Source organism: Dasypus novemcinctus, chromosome 12 (assembly GCF_030445035.2).
Source record: "Dasypus novemcinctus isolate mDasNov1 chromosome 12, mDasNov1.1.hap2, whole genome shotgun sequence".
NCBI lineage: Eukaryota > Metazoa > Chordata > Mammalia > Cingulata > Dasypodidae > Dasypus > Dasypus novemcinctus.
In genome coordinates, this window is record NC_080684.1 from 11,931,295 (window position 1) to 11,947,605 (window position 16,311).

Here is a 16,311-nt window from a genome sequence, read left to right on the forward strand (position 1 = left end):
ACTAAAAAAAAATCACAATTTCTTTTTAAAGTTTGGAAAAAGAGTCCGAGTCTGAGGAGAGAGACTGAGTGGCCACATGAAATTGCCTTTCTGCCTCTTGGCAATACTGCTGAAGTCATGCAAGAACAGCCTCTGATGGTTAGGCAAATGTGTCGACTCTGTCAGGTAATGGTGCCCAGTTATCTGGTCAAGCAAGCCCTGGGCTAATTGTAGTACAGGGAGTTTCATTGACTTTAATCATCAGTGAGTTGATTGCATAGATGGCTGGTTACATCCACAGCCAACTAAAGAGGTTGCCAGTCAGCAATGAGTGACATCGCATCCCATCAGCTGAAGGTCTTTAAAAGGGGACGTGATTTCAGCAGCCAGAGAGAGAGTTCCCACCTCTACTTCAGACAGCCAGCATCTCCTGGGAATTCATCAAGGACCTTCCTTAGAGCCCCTGGCTTGCAGCCTGCCCTATGGAATGTGGACCTGTGCATCCCCACGGTCACATGAGACAATTTTTTAAAATCTCACACTATTTACAGATATCTCCTCTTGGTTCTGTTTCCCCAGAGAACCCTGACCAATACAACCTCCAGGACTTCTTTGACTTCTGCAGAGGCAGACGTCGCACCTGCATAGCCATAATGTCAAGAGGACACACAACAAATGAGAGTTAATTTGAAAAAAGCAAATCAGGGTGCTGTTAGAAAAGGGGAATAGAGTCTGAGCAGGCCAGGAAAAACTGCACAAACTTGACGTACATATAACATCACTCCTCTTTTGATTTTCAATGAACTGCTTGAGTCCACGCCTGTCCTTGTTAGTAGGAATGTTAGCGTCTCACTTCAGCTCCTCCTCACCCCTGAATTTTCCAAAATCTCTGGCTTTACCCAGTAGGAAAGAGACTCATTCTGCCTTCTACACCGAAGCAGACAGCGAACTTGTTTGACCATTGCTTCCTTGTGCTCCACTGCGTTACTGCTGAAAGCTGGTCCTGGAGTCCATCAGATCGTGCATGTCCACTGGGGACATGCATCTCCATACAGGCAGCCTCCGATCACGAAGGGAGGTTGACCCGCTTATCCAGGGAGAAGCCCCACTGAGGATCTCCACACTTCTTTCCCAGGGCCATGAGCTCGCTGGCCCCAGGAGCAGTAAGTACATCAGGGCCATTCTGTGGTTTACCAGGAATCACTGCCCCTTTTCCCTTGCTAAACATGTGGGAAGTTTTTCCTTTTAAACAAGATCCAATCCCCCAAACCCAAAAGCTCCGGTTTCATCCTTTTCCCCCAGACAAGGGGTCTTCTGAAAAACTGATACCCTTGGTGCCTCCTGGACAGTCGTACCCTGTAGTACCTTGACACGTTACTTGTTAATTCTTAACCCTTGGTTACGATTATGAGAATACACCACCAATTGTTATGTTATGCATTCTCCTTTTATAGATATTTGGATTGTCTCCAGGTTTTAGTTACTAAGGGTGCTGTGAACATTTTTGTACAAATTTTTTGGTATTCATATATTTTCATTTATCTTTGGTAAATATCTAGGAATGGAATTGCTGAGTCATAGGAGAAGTGTATCTTTAACTTATGAAAAGTTCCCAAATAGTTTTCTAAATTGTTTGCACCATTTTTTCATACAAATAGCAATGTATTAAAGTTCCATTTGCAAACATTTGGTATTGCCAGAAATTTTTCATTTTAGCCATCCATTTAGCCATTCTAATGAGAAGTGGTATCTCATTGTAGTTTTAATTGCATTTCCCTGGCAAGAAATAATGGTGATTACCTTAACAAAAGTGCTTGCTTTCCATTCCCATCCTTGCTTTTGGGGTCTGTTCTAATCTTTTGCATATATTTATTGGTTCATTTATCTTTTTATTGTTGAAGTTCATTATATATTCTAGTTATAAACCTTTTATCAGAGATAAATACTGTAATATATCAACTATTTTTCTTTTATGCCTGGAGCTTTATGTGAATTTGATATAAAGGATTTGACTAACCCAATGTTGCAATGATCTACTATATTTTCTTCTAGATATTTTGTTTTAGCTTTTACATGAAATTAAAGTTTATATATTGTATGAGAAAGGTAAGGATTTATTTTTTTGCCATATAGTTATACAGTTGTCTCACCACTAGTTGTTAAAAATATCTTCTTTTGCATCTTTGTCAAAGTTCAATTAGTTTCATGAATGAGATTTTATATCTGGATTTTCTATTCTATTCCATTAATCTCTCTGTCCTTAGGTCTTGATTATTATAACTTAGTAGTAAGTTTTGACTTGGAGCATTGTACACTCTGCAACAATGTTCTTTATTGAAATGTGGTGACTACTCTGGATCTTTAACATTTCCAATTAATTTTAGAATCGATTCGTTGATTTTCCCACACAAAAAAGCCAACTGTGGTTTTTCAGGATTTGATTGAATCTACGTATCAATTTGGAGTGAACTCACATCTTAATATTGAATCTTCCAATCAAAGAACATCTTATTGCGCTTCATTTATATAGGTCTTCTTTATTTTCTCTCAGAAATGTTGTGTTGTTAACAATGTAGAGAACTTGTAATCTATTAATACATTGCTAAGTATTTCATGTTTTACACTATTATAAATGGTATTGTTTTTAAGACTCCATTGTTCAATTTTTCACTGCTATTATATGGAAATGAAATTGATTTTTGTACATTGACATTAAGTGTGATCAGGCTAAAATAATTTATTAGTTCTAACTGTTCATTTGTTTTGTTTGTAGATTTTTTTTGGATTTTCTACATATACCATATCTATGAAATATAAAATTTTATCTTTTCTTTACAAACTTAATGCATGTAATTTTTCTTATTCCTTTATTATACTGGCTAGAACTTCTAATATAATATAAGTGGTAAAAGCAGAAACTCTCAATATGCCATTATTGTTCTATGAACTATAATTTTAAAATAAATTCCCTTTGTTGAATTTATTTGAATTTATTTAAGTGAAGTTTCCATTTATCTCCAGTGTGGTTAGATTTTTAAAAAATCATAAATGGGTGTTGAATTTTGACAACTATTCTGTATTTATTGACATAATTATATGGTGTTTCTTCTTTCTTTAATAAGTACAAGGATTATATTGATTGATTTTCAATGTTACAGCAACCTTGAATTCTGGAGATAAATTCACTTGGTCATGAATATTATCTTTTCTATGTATTGCTGGGTTTGATTTGACAGTATTTTCTAAAAGTTTTGTACTGTATTTATGAATATATTATTCTATATATTTTTCCTTATAATATCTTTTCAGGTTTTCGTACTAGGACTGTGCTGGTTTCACAAAATGAGTTGGAAAGGGTTTTAGACTCTTCTTTTTTTCTGAAAATTTGTCTAAGATTGGCATTCATTATTCCTTTAGTATTTGAAAGAATTCAAAAATGACATCATTTGGGCCTGAAGTTTTCTCTGTGGGAAGATTTTAAATCATGAATTCAAATTTTAAAATAAGAATGTTCAGCTTTCCCTTTTCTTCTTGCATCAATTTTGGTAATATCTCTTTCAACAAATTTATCTACACATCTAAGTTGTGAAATTTATTGATAGAAAGTAGTTCATTGAGTGGTGGAGCATTTTCTTGTTTGTCTGTTTTTATTTATTATTATAGAAATAATGAAAATGCTTTAATAATGATTGAAGTGAAGAATGTATAACTATATGATTACATCAGATATCATTGATTGAATATTTGGATGAATTGTATGTTTTATTAATATGTGTCAATAAAATTGATTTGTTAAAAAAAGTAGTTCATAATACTCCCTTGTTATCCTTTTAATATCTGTGGGATATGCCAATGTCTTCTTATAATTGAAATATTTAATCAATTTACATTCAATATAATCTTTTCAGATTGGTTTAAATCTACCATATTGCTATTTATTTCCATCTGTCTTTTCTAGTCTTTGTTCCTTCCTTTATTATTCCTTTCTGTGTTCTTTTGGCTAAATCAATTATTTTTACTATCCCAATGTAAAGCTATATCTGACACTCTTTTTTAAATGTGTACTGCAGGGATTAAATAAGTATCTTTATCTCATAACAGTCTACGCTGAAAAATTTATTAGTATATTCTATTTATCTCCTGAAAAAAATGTATTAGTATATTCTACTTACATCTCTCCTGTCTTTAGCTTTGCAGCTTTTTAGCTATTGTTACTATGTGTTTGCTTCCACATGTTATTATTTTTTAACTTAATCAATCATCCTTTTAAAAATATAATTAACAAACTTTTGTCTTTTAAATTTGCCTATATATTTATCCATTCTTATACTCTTCATTCTTATAAATCCAAAGTTATATCTTCTTTACTTTTTTTGAAGTATTTTTTGTGAAGCAGTTCTGATGATGATAGATTTTCTTAACTTTAATTTGTTGGAAAATGTCTCTTATTTTCTTTTCCGTTTTGAAGAATATTTTTAATGGATGTAGAAATCTCAGAGTGTTTTTTTCAGTCAGCATTTTAAAGATTTTATTCATTAACAACTGACTTGCATTTATTTAATGAGAAGCCAACCATGAGTCCTCTCGTATTCATTATATTCCTCCATTTGCTATTGTAGATTTCAAAATGTTTTTCTTTATTTTTCTTTATTGGCAATTTCACTATGATGTGCCTCAGATAGTTTATATTGTACTGTTCCTATTTGAGATTCATTGAACTTCTGTATCTATGAGTTGATGTTTTTCCTACAATTTGGAAAATAAAATTGTTTTAAAAATCTCTGTTTCTGTTCCAAACACTCTTTTCTTTTTATAGGATTTCAATTATTTGCATGTTAGCTTATTGCTATTAGCTCACAGGTATGATGCTTCATGAATTACTTTTTTTTTCTTTACTTCAGTTTGAATAATTGCTAACAGCCTGTCTTCAAGCTCACTGCAGGATCCAATCTGCTATTAATCATATCCAACAAAATTTTTATTTCAGACAGTGTTGCTTTTCAGTTCTAGAATTTCTACTTGCTTTTTAAATAGGGTTTCCATTTTTATTCTGAAATATTCCATTATATCCATCTTTTCTATAAATTCTTTGACAGGTTTATAACAATTGTGTTAGTATTTCTCTACAAATTTCAATAATTGGGTCATCTCTGTGTCTGCTTCTTTTACTATGTTTTCTCTTCATTATGGATCATATTTTATTGCTTCATCGAATATCACATTTTTAAATTGCATTCCTGACATTAAGAATAAAAGAACAGTATTGATTTATTTTATTTCCTAAAGAGTACAAGATATTTTCTTTATCAGGTTGTTCATTCCAATTCTTTTTGGATTGAGATGAACTGAGGCTGGTCCACAGCTTTAATTAGAATGAATTTACTTGCTGTCAGATATGGAAGCAAATACGGCTCTCCACTTAGCTATAAAGAGCTCATTTCTCCCTAGTACTCAATCCATCAAGCCTTCCTTGCATACAAGGATCTTTGCTAATTGCACAGAAAAGTAAAATTTTAATTTTGTCTCGGGTTTTTGTGTTGTTATTATGATCATGAGGGTTTTTTGGTATCATTTTACATTCGAACTATCTTATTTGAAGATGATACATTTTAAGCAGTGTTTAAATCTTAAACTATTTGGAAGAGTTTGATTTTGTAATCAAATTCTGGTTTCTATTTTTTTTTAAATCTTTTTCTCTTATTGTCTATTATCACCTGTGCTTTTTTCAATTCCTCTTCGTTCCTCTGATTGTTTTGCTTTTTTTCTTCTGTATCTGTCCTGAGTCTGCTAGCTCAGGTATCAACTTATATGTTTGTCTTATCCTATCTTTCTGTTTTCTATTTCTTCTTCTTTGGTCTATCTTCATAGATATGATTGCTTTATAAAACATTAAATGCTTGATAAACCACTTGTTAAATTTTACCTTCTCTGTGGCCACTTTTTAATAGTCTGTTGGTAAATTTTGCTGTTCACTTTCCATGTTTATCTTACAGCATCATTGAATCAAGGTCATGCCAGTTTCCTTTTATTACTTATTATTGAGTGAGTTGAATTTTCTGCACCAGCTATTTGTAGGAGGTTCTTTGTTGGAAGGGAAAGGACAAGATAATCTCCCCAACCTTACTAATTCAAAAATTATCTCATTTGCCTCCTACAAACACAGAATGTCTTTGTTTTTGATATTTTCTTTACTCCCAAACTAGGCTCTGCAGGGTTCTTGCCATCAGCTTTGCTTACTTTTTCACACCCTATTAAACAGGACACATACTTTTTATCTTGAGCGTAAACTTCTTCTTTAGAAAATTCATTTTTTTGCTGCTGCTTCCTGAAATCTTTTCTTATTGAGTCATCTGATAATTCTTTTCACTTTTACCCTGCAGTTTTTTCAGGTCTCAGCTGCCCTTGGTAGCTCTTACCTGTACTTTAAGTTTGCAAATTGTATTTGTTCACAATTTTGTATTGTTGCTCTCCTTATTGCTTCGATACCAATACAAAGAGAAGGGTGAAAAATGGCCATCTATACAACCATGGTCATATCATAAGTCGCCCGAAGGCGTTTTGCCACAGACCTAACTTTTAACTTATGTCTTAGAAAACTTCTATTGTTTTATCTACTCTCTTGAATTACATTAATTGTAAACACAGTAAAAAGAAAGGATTGAAAATGATGAGTTCTCTAATTTGTCTTATCAAAGAACACACATGGAATATTTTCCAAAACTTCCAGAATTCTATTCAACAGCAATTATTAGAACAATTCAACTGATGACATCAAAATACTTTACTTAATTTGTCATCTAGAAAGTGACCGCATGATAAAATAGGCATTCTAGAACTCCAGAAATAGGCAGAGGAAATTGTAGGGTAGCTTCTAGCTTTTCTTAGAGCATTAGGACATAAAGAATACCTGATAGAATTAGATGAGCTGTGAGCTATGAGAGGGTTATAAGTTCAAGGGTATATTTCACTGTGAAATTAGAGTAGGCATTGAAGTTAAAGACTGGCTCCTACTCAGTTTTCTTTTGGGAACACTAAGCAAAATCATCAGTACAAAGGTCACACAAGTATCCCATAAAACCAACCACTTGTTATGACATTTTATAGCTATGGAACTGATGTGTCCAATGAAGACTGCAAGCATGGGGTATGAAACAAAAAAGGAGCAAAGCAAAGGCAAGGCAGACAAAAATAAAAATGCGTACAGTCATAAACGTGTATCATTTTTTCTAATGTTTAAAAATATAGCCTGAAAATGCAGAATGCTTAAGGATAATAAGGAATTGTCCTTTATAGTCTCTCCCCACTTAATCTGGTTCTGAAAATGAAATGTTTCTCAACATTTTCACTCACACATAAAATACGATGTTTGTATGATTCTAAAGAAGACTGGAGAGAATGTGGGGACGTGAGTTAGTGAAAAAACTTTTATTACCCATCTTTATATCATTGCAATTCAAAAACTGGCTTTGTATAAAGCTTTAAAAAAACGTATTTTCAAAAATTTAATGAGAAATTTAAGCTGCTTCTCTGAATATAATATTTTAATAACAGGTTTGTATGAGAAATGGCTATACCTATTTTCTGGTCCAAAATTTAAGATTACAAAGATAATGGGTGAAATAATAAGAATATGACAGTTCCCTGCAAACAGTAAATGCTATTCAACTGCTAGCTAACTAAAACAAAAACACACTTTTGAAAGATGATTTCATAAATTCCTGATAGTTACCATGCATATGCAACATTGTAGAACAAAATTTTAAACCTTTTTTTTTTTAAAAACAATCATTCAAAGTTTACTACAGTTAAAATTATGTTTGAAACTTGGGAATTGTCCTGAATGACACTGCAATTTATCTTGCCATAACTTACAAAATTGGGTGGGAGAGAGTATAAACTACAACGTAAACTATAATCCATGCTTAGTGGCAATGCTCTAAAATGCGTTCATCAATTGTAACAAACGTACCACACTAGTGAAGGATGTTGCTAATGTGGGAAGATGTGGGAGAGGTAGGGAGTGAGGCATATTGGAATCCCTCATATTTTTTTATGCAACATTTATGTAATCTAAGCATCTTTTTTTTTTAAGTATATTTTTAAAAAAAGAAATGAAAAAAAAAAGAAGCTAAGAGCTCTTCCTCTTCTTTGTGAACATTTAAATGCTAAATGTTTATCATGATATGGAAATGATTTTTGCGTTTAATAAAACTCTCTCATATTAAGTATATCCAGCTAATTGAGAGTCTCTAATTTACAGAAATACATTGTTAGAACAATCACTCTTGCCTAGCTCGAATGCTTAAAAGGCCTATCAGCCATGCTCAGAAAAGTCTCCCACACATGCAGATAGGGATCAGGGCTCACGTCTGGAACCGCGGCTCCTCCAGCCTTTTACTGCCGGATGGGGGTCCCTACAGCAGGAGCTTTTGCTGGAGGTCCACGTGCTCCTGGTTCACAAGGGGCAGAGGCACGTCCTGCTGAGTCAGATATCCAGGTGACAGAGCAAGCCCTTGCCTCTTCTCAGAGAACCGAGGAAAAGCAGCAAGTGACTTATGCCACTCCTTGTAACTGCCGCCTTGGGTGACTTCAGCGTGCATCATCATACCTCTCCCAGGTGGGGACTGCAAGGCCTAAGGGAAGCTGCTCATGACCAAAGCTGACCATCGTGGCGGTGCTGGGTGCTTGGACGGCTGAAGGGATCAACATCCTGCTGCTTACCAGTGTATTCTAATCCACCAGTTGGGAGATTTTGAAATAACGTATGGCCCCTTAGATAAACTATTTTCAATTGAACCGAGGCCTTTACTTCCTTAACACAGTGGAGTGAATGATTATAGCAGCTTCTAATATAAGACAGATACCGTCAGTGATATTGGGAAGAAATGTGAAGTAGTTTTAGAGAATGCAGGCAAGTGGAGGCAATTATAGGTTAAGCTTCCAAATGAAGAGTCGCCTTTGGTTCTAAATCCTATTTGCACAATGACCAAATGTTTTTAATTTTGTTCCTCAGTTCCCTTCCCATATTAACATATATGTCACAAATTTTTAAAACGTCATTTTATGTCCATGCCAGTGATTCTCAAACTTTTCATCTCAGGATGAATGTTGAAAATTATTGAGGATCATTAAAAAGCTCATTAAAAGCTCCATCAATATTTAGTGTACTAGATATGAAAACTAAGAAATGTTAAAATATTTAAAATGACAATAATATACCCATTACATATTTAGGGAAGTTAAATCGTCCAAACAAAAATAGTGAGAAGAATGGCATTGTTTTACTGTTTTGTAATTTTCTTTAATACCAGCACTGTCTTCTATTAAGACAGCTGGATCCCATATCTGCTTCTGGATTGATGCTGTTGTGATATTTCATAGCATGTAGTCTTAGGAAAATGCTTTAAAGAATGCGAGGGGAAGCGGCCATACATCTAAGTTTTAGTAACAAATTAGTTTTGACCTCACACTTCCTTATAGGGTTTCTGGGAGGACCTGGAATCTCATGACCATGTCTTGAAAATCAGGGTCCTATAGCAAGGGGACATTTTTTATATAAGTGTTAAGGGCAAGAGTGGTGACAAAGTTCCTAAACACGACTGATTTATATATTGAGATGAGGCCATAAACGGGGTTTCCGAAGGTGTTCGTTTGGTGTGCCTCTTCAGAAGAAGAGTGTCCTGCAAGATTTCCCAAGACTTTAACTGTTTGTTTCCCTGGTATTCACCTTCAATAAAAGTTGTTTTTTTTTGTTGTTTTTTAAGTTTATCTTGAACTAGCATATCCTACTGTGTACACTTTTTGTGTATGTGTAGGAAATTCTTGGTTTACAGCAATCATGAAAAGTAATAGCTCTAAACAAAATTAATCGTTTCCCAGAGGCATTGATTGATTGATAAATTAAATGGCATATATGATTAATTAATTATAAAGCAGAAAATATAGAAAGCAATTTGATTCAGTGAAACCAGATAGAAGTTGTCCCCAAAATGATGCTTGACTTCCAGACAACATAGCACACCAAAATAAAAAGTTAAGAAACTGACAGTTAAAAAATTTTTATTCCTTTATGAAAGATGTTTTTCATAGGTTTTCCTATAGACAACTTCTCTAGTACATTTAAAATGTAAGGCCAATAAATGTAGATATAATGTAACATCTCTTAAACCCAAATATCAAAAAAGAGAAGACAAAACAAGGTCTCTTTTTTTATTATTTTTTTAAAAACAGGCATGGAAGGATTATTAACAGATTCAGCAGTTTCCTCAAATCAAAAGATGTTTTGAAATATTCATTCCTTCTCTTTTTTAAAGTTTGTGGTATATAACAATACAAAAGTCCACTAAAGTAAATGGAAAAACTTTAAAGAATATGTACAAAACACAAAACATATACTCATGTAACCACATCCAATCCAGAAGACAATCTGAGGATGGAAATTTACACTTCAAATTCCCACCTCAATAAAGATGCAAAAATCCTAAACAAAATATTAGCAAATAATATGAATGATCTCAGAAACAGCAATGATTAAAATAAGCAAGACACAAACCAATACAGATGTGAATGATTCCATTCACATAAAGTTCAAAACCAGTCAAAATATTTAGCTCACAATAGCACAATCTTATAGTATTTGGCCTTTTCTCTCCAGCTTGCTTCACTTAACATAATGTCCAGGTTCATCCTTGTTGTCATATATTTCACAACTTCATTTCTTCTTACAGCTGCATAATATTCCATCGTGTGAATACACAATTTGTCTATCCATTCATCAGTTGATGGACACCTGGGTTGCTCCCAACTTTTGGCAATCGTGAATAACGCTGCTATGAACATCGGTGTGTCACTGCTCTCAGTTCTTCTGGGTATATACCTAGCAGTGGTATCGCTGGGTCCTGTGGCAAGTCTATATTCACCTTCCTTAGGAACCACCAAACTGTTCTCCACAGTGGCCATACCATTCTGCAATCCCACCAAAAGTGAATAAGCGTCCCTATTTCTCCATATCCTCTCCAATATTTAGTTTTCTGACTTTTAAATTGTCAGTCTAATAAGTGTGAAATGATATCTTACTGTAGTTTTGACACTGAACATTTTTTCATGTATTCCTTGGCCATTTGTATTTCTTTTTTGAACAGTTATCTTTTCAAGTCTTTTGCCCACTTTTTAATCAGATAGTTTGTCTTTTTATTGTTGAGTTGTATGATCTCCTTATATATCATGGATATTAAAACCTTATCAGATACATAATTGCCAAATATTTTCTTTCAGTGAGTCAGCTGCCTTTTATATCTTATGTGGTATGTAAAAATATATTATGTGAAATATGAATATGGGTAAAATTTCATATACGACCATTTTTCTTTGAAGCTGAATATAGGTTAATACTACAAAATGTTAATATCAGACAAAAAATTAGACTAAGTAAAGGAGATGAGACACAGAGTACTACATATGATTCTATTTATATAAAATGTAAATATAAATCTATTCATAAAGGTGAAATTATATTTTTTATGTAGGACTAGGGAAGGAATGCTAAGGGGTATGGAGTCTTTCTTTTTGGAGTAATGAAATTATTCTAAAAATTTTTAGATGAATGTACAACATTGTGATTATACTAAAAGTCACTGACTATATGCTTTGGATCGATCATATAGTATGTGAATGGATCTCAATAAAACTACTTAATAGAGAGAGATTGAGAGGTGAGGAATTTTCTTGTTTGTCTCTTTTTTGTTTATTACTATTGAAATAATGAAAATGCTCTAATAATGATTGAAGTGATGAATACACAACTATGTGATTATGCCAAATATCATTGATTGTGCACTTTGGATGAATTGAATGTTTTATTATTATGTATCAACAACATTGATTTGTTTTAAAAAAACAGGCAAAATACACTATATTGTTTAGGTATTCATATATGGGTGCTAAAGCTGTTAAGGAAAGGAAAGAAATAAAAGTTGAGTTCATGGTAACCTCGGGGGAAGGGAATGTGTGATCAGGGCGGTGTTCCTGGGGAAATGAAGGCAATGTTCTGTTTTGGGGGCCTGTGGCCTCATAAAATAAGTTAGGAACTGTTGCCACTTTTCTGATCTCTTGAAGAGTTTTGTAGGCTTGAATTATTACTTCCTTGAACATCTAGTAGAACTCGTTATTGAAGCCATCTGGGCCTGGACATTTATATAAGGGAATATTTTAGGCGACTGGTTCAATACATGTAATAAGATTATTTAGTATACTACGTCAATTTTATTAAATTACGTTTTTCCAGGAATTTTCTATTTTATCTAAAGGTTCAATTTTATTGGCATAAAATTGTTCATAATATCCTATTATCAATTATTTCTATAGCATCTATAGTGAGTTTCCTTTTCCATTTCTGATATTCGTTATTTGTGAGTACATTTTTTTCCATCAGTCTCACCACAGATATATCAGGGTTTTTTTGTTTATTTGTTTTTTTAAAGATATTTTAAATTCTCCCCCCGTTCCTCCGGTTGTCTGCTCTCTGTGTCCATTCACTGTGCGTTCTCCTGCGTCTGCTTGTATTCTCATTAGGTGACTCTGGGAACTGATCCCGGGACCTTCCGGAATGGGAGAGAGGTGATCATTCTCTTGCGCCACCTCAGCTCCCTGTTCTGCTACATCCTACTTTCTCTCCCCTGTGTCTCCTGTTGCATCATCTTGCTGTACCAGCGATCCACGTCAGCTGGCACTCCTGCGTGGGGCGGCTTTTGCCTGCCCGGCATTCCCACACAGGGCGGCACTCTGCATGGGCTGGCACTCTGATGACATCTGCACACTGATGCTCATGTGGGCCAGCTTGCCCTCACCAGGAGGCCCTGGGCCTCGAACCCTGGACCTCCTATATGGCAGACGGGACCCAATTGGTTGAGCCACATCCGTTTCCCGATATGTCAGTTGTATTAGTATTTTGATGATCCAACTCTTGGATACACAAATTCACGCTATTCTATTCTTGATGCTTTTATTTCATTAATTTCTCTTTTCAGTCACTATTCCCTTTCTATTTTCAGTGGGTTTATTTTGATGTTATTTTCCTAACATCTTGAAGTGGATGCTTAACTAGTGTTTTAGTTTCCAAGACTGCTCAAGCAAATACCATGAAATGGATTGGGTTAAACAATCAGAATTTACTCCATCACTGTCTAAAGCTAGGAAAACGTCCAAGACATCATCCAAGCAATGCTTTCTTTCCAGAGACTGCGGCTTTCTGGGGCTGGCTGCTGGTGATTTTTGGTCCTTAGCTTGTCACATGGCAAGGCCCATGGTGGCATCTCGAGGCTTCTCCATTCTCCTTCCAGGTTCCATCGAATTTCAGCTTCTTGCTTCCATGGCTGAAACTCACTCTGCTTGTGAAGCACTCCAGTTATAGGACTAAGACCCATCCTGATTGAGGTGTGCCATACCATAACTGAAGTAACCTCATCAGAGGGTCCTATTACAATGGGCTCAAATACACAGGAATGGATTAAATTTAAGAACATGTTTTTCTCGGGGACATACAGCTTCAAACCACCACAACTAGTTATTTAAATTTCTAGCCTTAATTCTTTTCTACTATAAGCATTTGGGTATACTCTCCCTTTATATGCTGTGTTAAGTGCTTTTCACAAGTTTTTATGTGGTATATATTTTACATTATTCAGTTAAAAATGTTTTCTAATTTCATTATGTTTTATTTCTTTGACCCATGGCTTACATAGAAGTCTATTTCTTAATTTCCAAAGATAGAGTGATTCTTGAGTTATCTTTTTGTTGTTGACTTCTAGCATAATTGTATTTTGGCAAGAGAATATGCTCCATATGGTTTTAATCATTTGAAAATTTATTACATATGCTTATGGCCCAGCAGAGAGTCAATTTCTGTAAATGTTCCATATATGCTTTAAAAGAATCTGCAGTTGTTGGACATACTGCTCCATGTATGTTCAATAAGTCAAGTTCATCAATTCTGTTTAAATCTTGTGCACCCTTACTGACTTTTGTCTGCTTTTAATAAGTCATATTTAAAAATCTACTTTTATAAATATTAATAACTATAAGTTATTAATATTTAAAATTTGCCTTGTCCATTCGAAGCATGTTGTGAGGTATATTAAAACACACAGCTTGGGGAGCAGCTATAGCTCAAGTGGCTGAGTGCTTGCTTTGCATATATGAGGTCCCAGGTTCAATCCCTAAAACAAAAGAAAACTAAACAAAAACATACCACTTTTATACCCTCCTTGTGAATGGAAACTTTAGTCATTATGAAGTGCTTCTCTTAATCCCTATTGACTTAATTGTTTTATAAATCCAGATATCGATATATTGATATTAGCATAGTTTTCCTTAGTAGTTGCATAGTATATCTCCTTTCTTCCTTTTACTTTATTTTTTATTTTTCATTTATTTCTCTCCCCTTCCCTGCCTGCCCCCCTCCCCAGTTGTCTGCTCTCTATGTCCATTCACTGTGTGTTCTTCTGTGTCCACTTGTATTCTCGTCAGTGGCACCGGGAATCTTTGTCTCTTTTTGTTGCATCATCTTGCTGTGTCAACTCTCCATGTGCGCAGTACCACCCCTGGGAAGACTGCACTTTTTTCACACTGGGCAGCTCTTCTTATGGGGTGCACTCCTTGTGTGTGGGGCTCCCCTATGCGGGAGACACCCCTGTGTGCACGGCACTCCCTGCATGCATCAGCACCATGTGTGGGCCAGCTCATCACATGGGTCAGGAGGCCCTAGATTTGAACCTTGGACCTCTCATGTGGTGGGCGGACATCTGTTGAGCCAAATCCGCTTCCCTTCCTTTTACTTTTAAGCTTTATGTTGTCTTATGTTTGAGCTGTATCCATAGTAAACAAAGTGTAATTAAACTTTTTAACCACAGTCTGATGATCTTTTTTAACTGGAGTATTTAATCCATTCATATTTATTGCAATTACTGCATTGAACTCTACCACCATCTTTTGTGCTTTCTATTTTTTCTCTATTATAATTTTTGTCTTGTCTCTTTCCTTTCCTGCTTTAATGAAGATTTCTAAAACTTTTCATTTTGAATTAATTTCAAACTTACATGACAGTTGGAAAAATAATACAAACCCCATACAGACAATACCAATATACCTCAACCATCACCACCCCAGATACCCAGATATACTAATTTTAACATTTTCCACAATTGCTATATCATTCTACTGTCTATCTATCTATCTATCTATCTATCTATCTATCTATCTATCTATCTACCTTTTTCTGAACATTTGAAAACAGGTTTCACACATCATATTCCTTGCACACATAATACTGTATATTTTCTATTGACAAGGATATTCACTTACATAATCATCTTAAGTACAGTAACTGAGGTCGAGAACTTAATGTTGATATAAACCTTATATTCTACATTGCATTTTTTTCTGTACCAAAATGTCCTTTTGAGCCTTTCCTCATCCACTCTTAGATGCCATCCAATATCATGTATTGCATTTAATTGTCATTATCTCTTTAGGTACTCATTCTTACTTTTTTATTTGTGGAAACATATATACAAAATAAATCTTCCCTTCCCAACTCCTCCTAAACATACTATTCTGTGAAATATTATCACATTCACAACACTGTAGTAGCCACACCACCATCCATTACTATCACTTTTTCTTTACCCCAAACAGAAGTTAATTGTACATGATCTCCCTTTTGCCCGTGACCCCACGCCTGGCAATCTGTATACTACTTTCTGAGTTTGCCAATTCTCTGATATTGTCTTGGTGGTAATCATAGGGATTAAATTTAACATCCTAAATCTATAATAATCTTGTTTGCTTTGATACTATCTTTACTTCAATAGCATACACAACCAATGTTCCTATATGCCCCTCCATCCTCCCATCTTTATGTAGTTCTTGTCCAAATTACATATTCATACACTGTATGTACCAACACATTGATGTACCATTCCATTGTATGCATTTGCCTTTTAGATCCTGTAGGAAGTAGAAAGTGGAGTTATAAATAAAAAATACAATAGTATTGGTATGTTTCTATTTACCCATGTCATTATCAATTTTCTAGTGTCCTTTCCTTTCAACCTGTAGAACTCCCTTCAGCATTTCTTATAGGGCTAGTCTTCTAGTGACGGAAACCCTCAGCTTCTGTATGTCTCAGGATGTCTTACTCCCTCCCTCATTTTTGAAAGATAGTTTTGTCAGTTATAGAATTCTTGGTGAACAATTATTTACTTTCATCACTTTAAATATATCATTACACTGCCTTCTTGCCTACATGGTTTCCAAAGAGAAATCAGCACTCAGTCT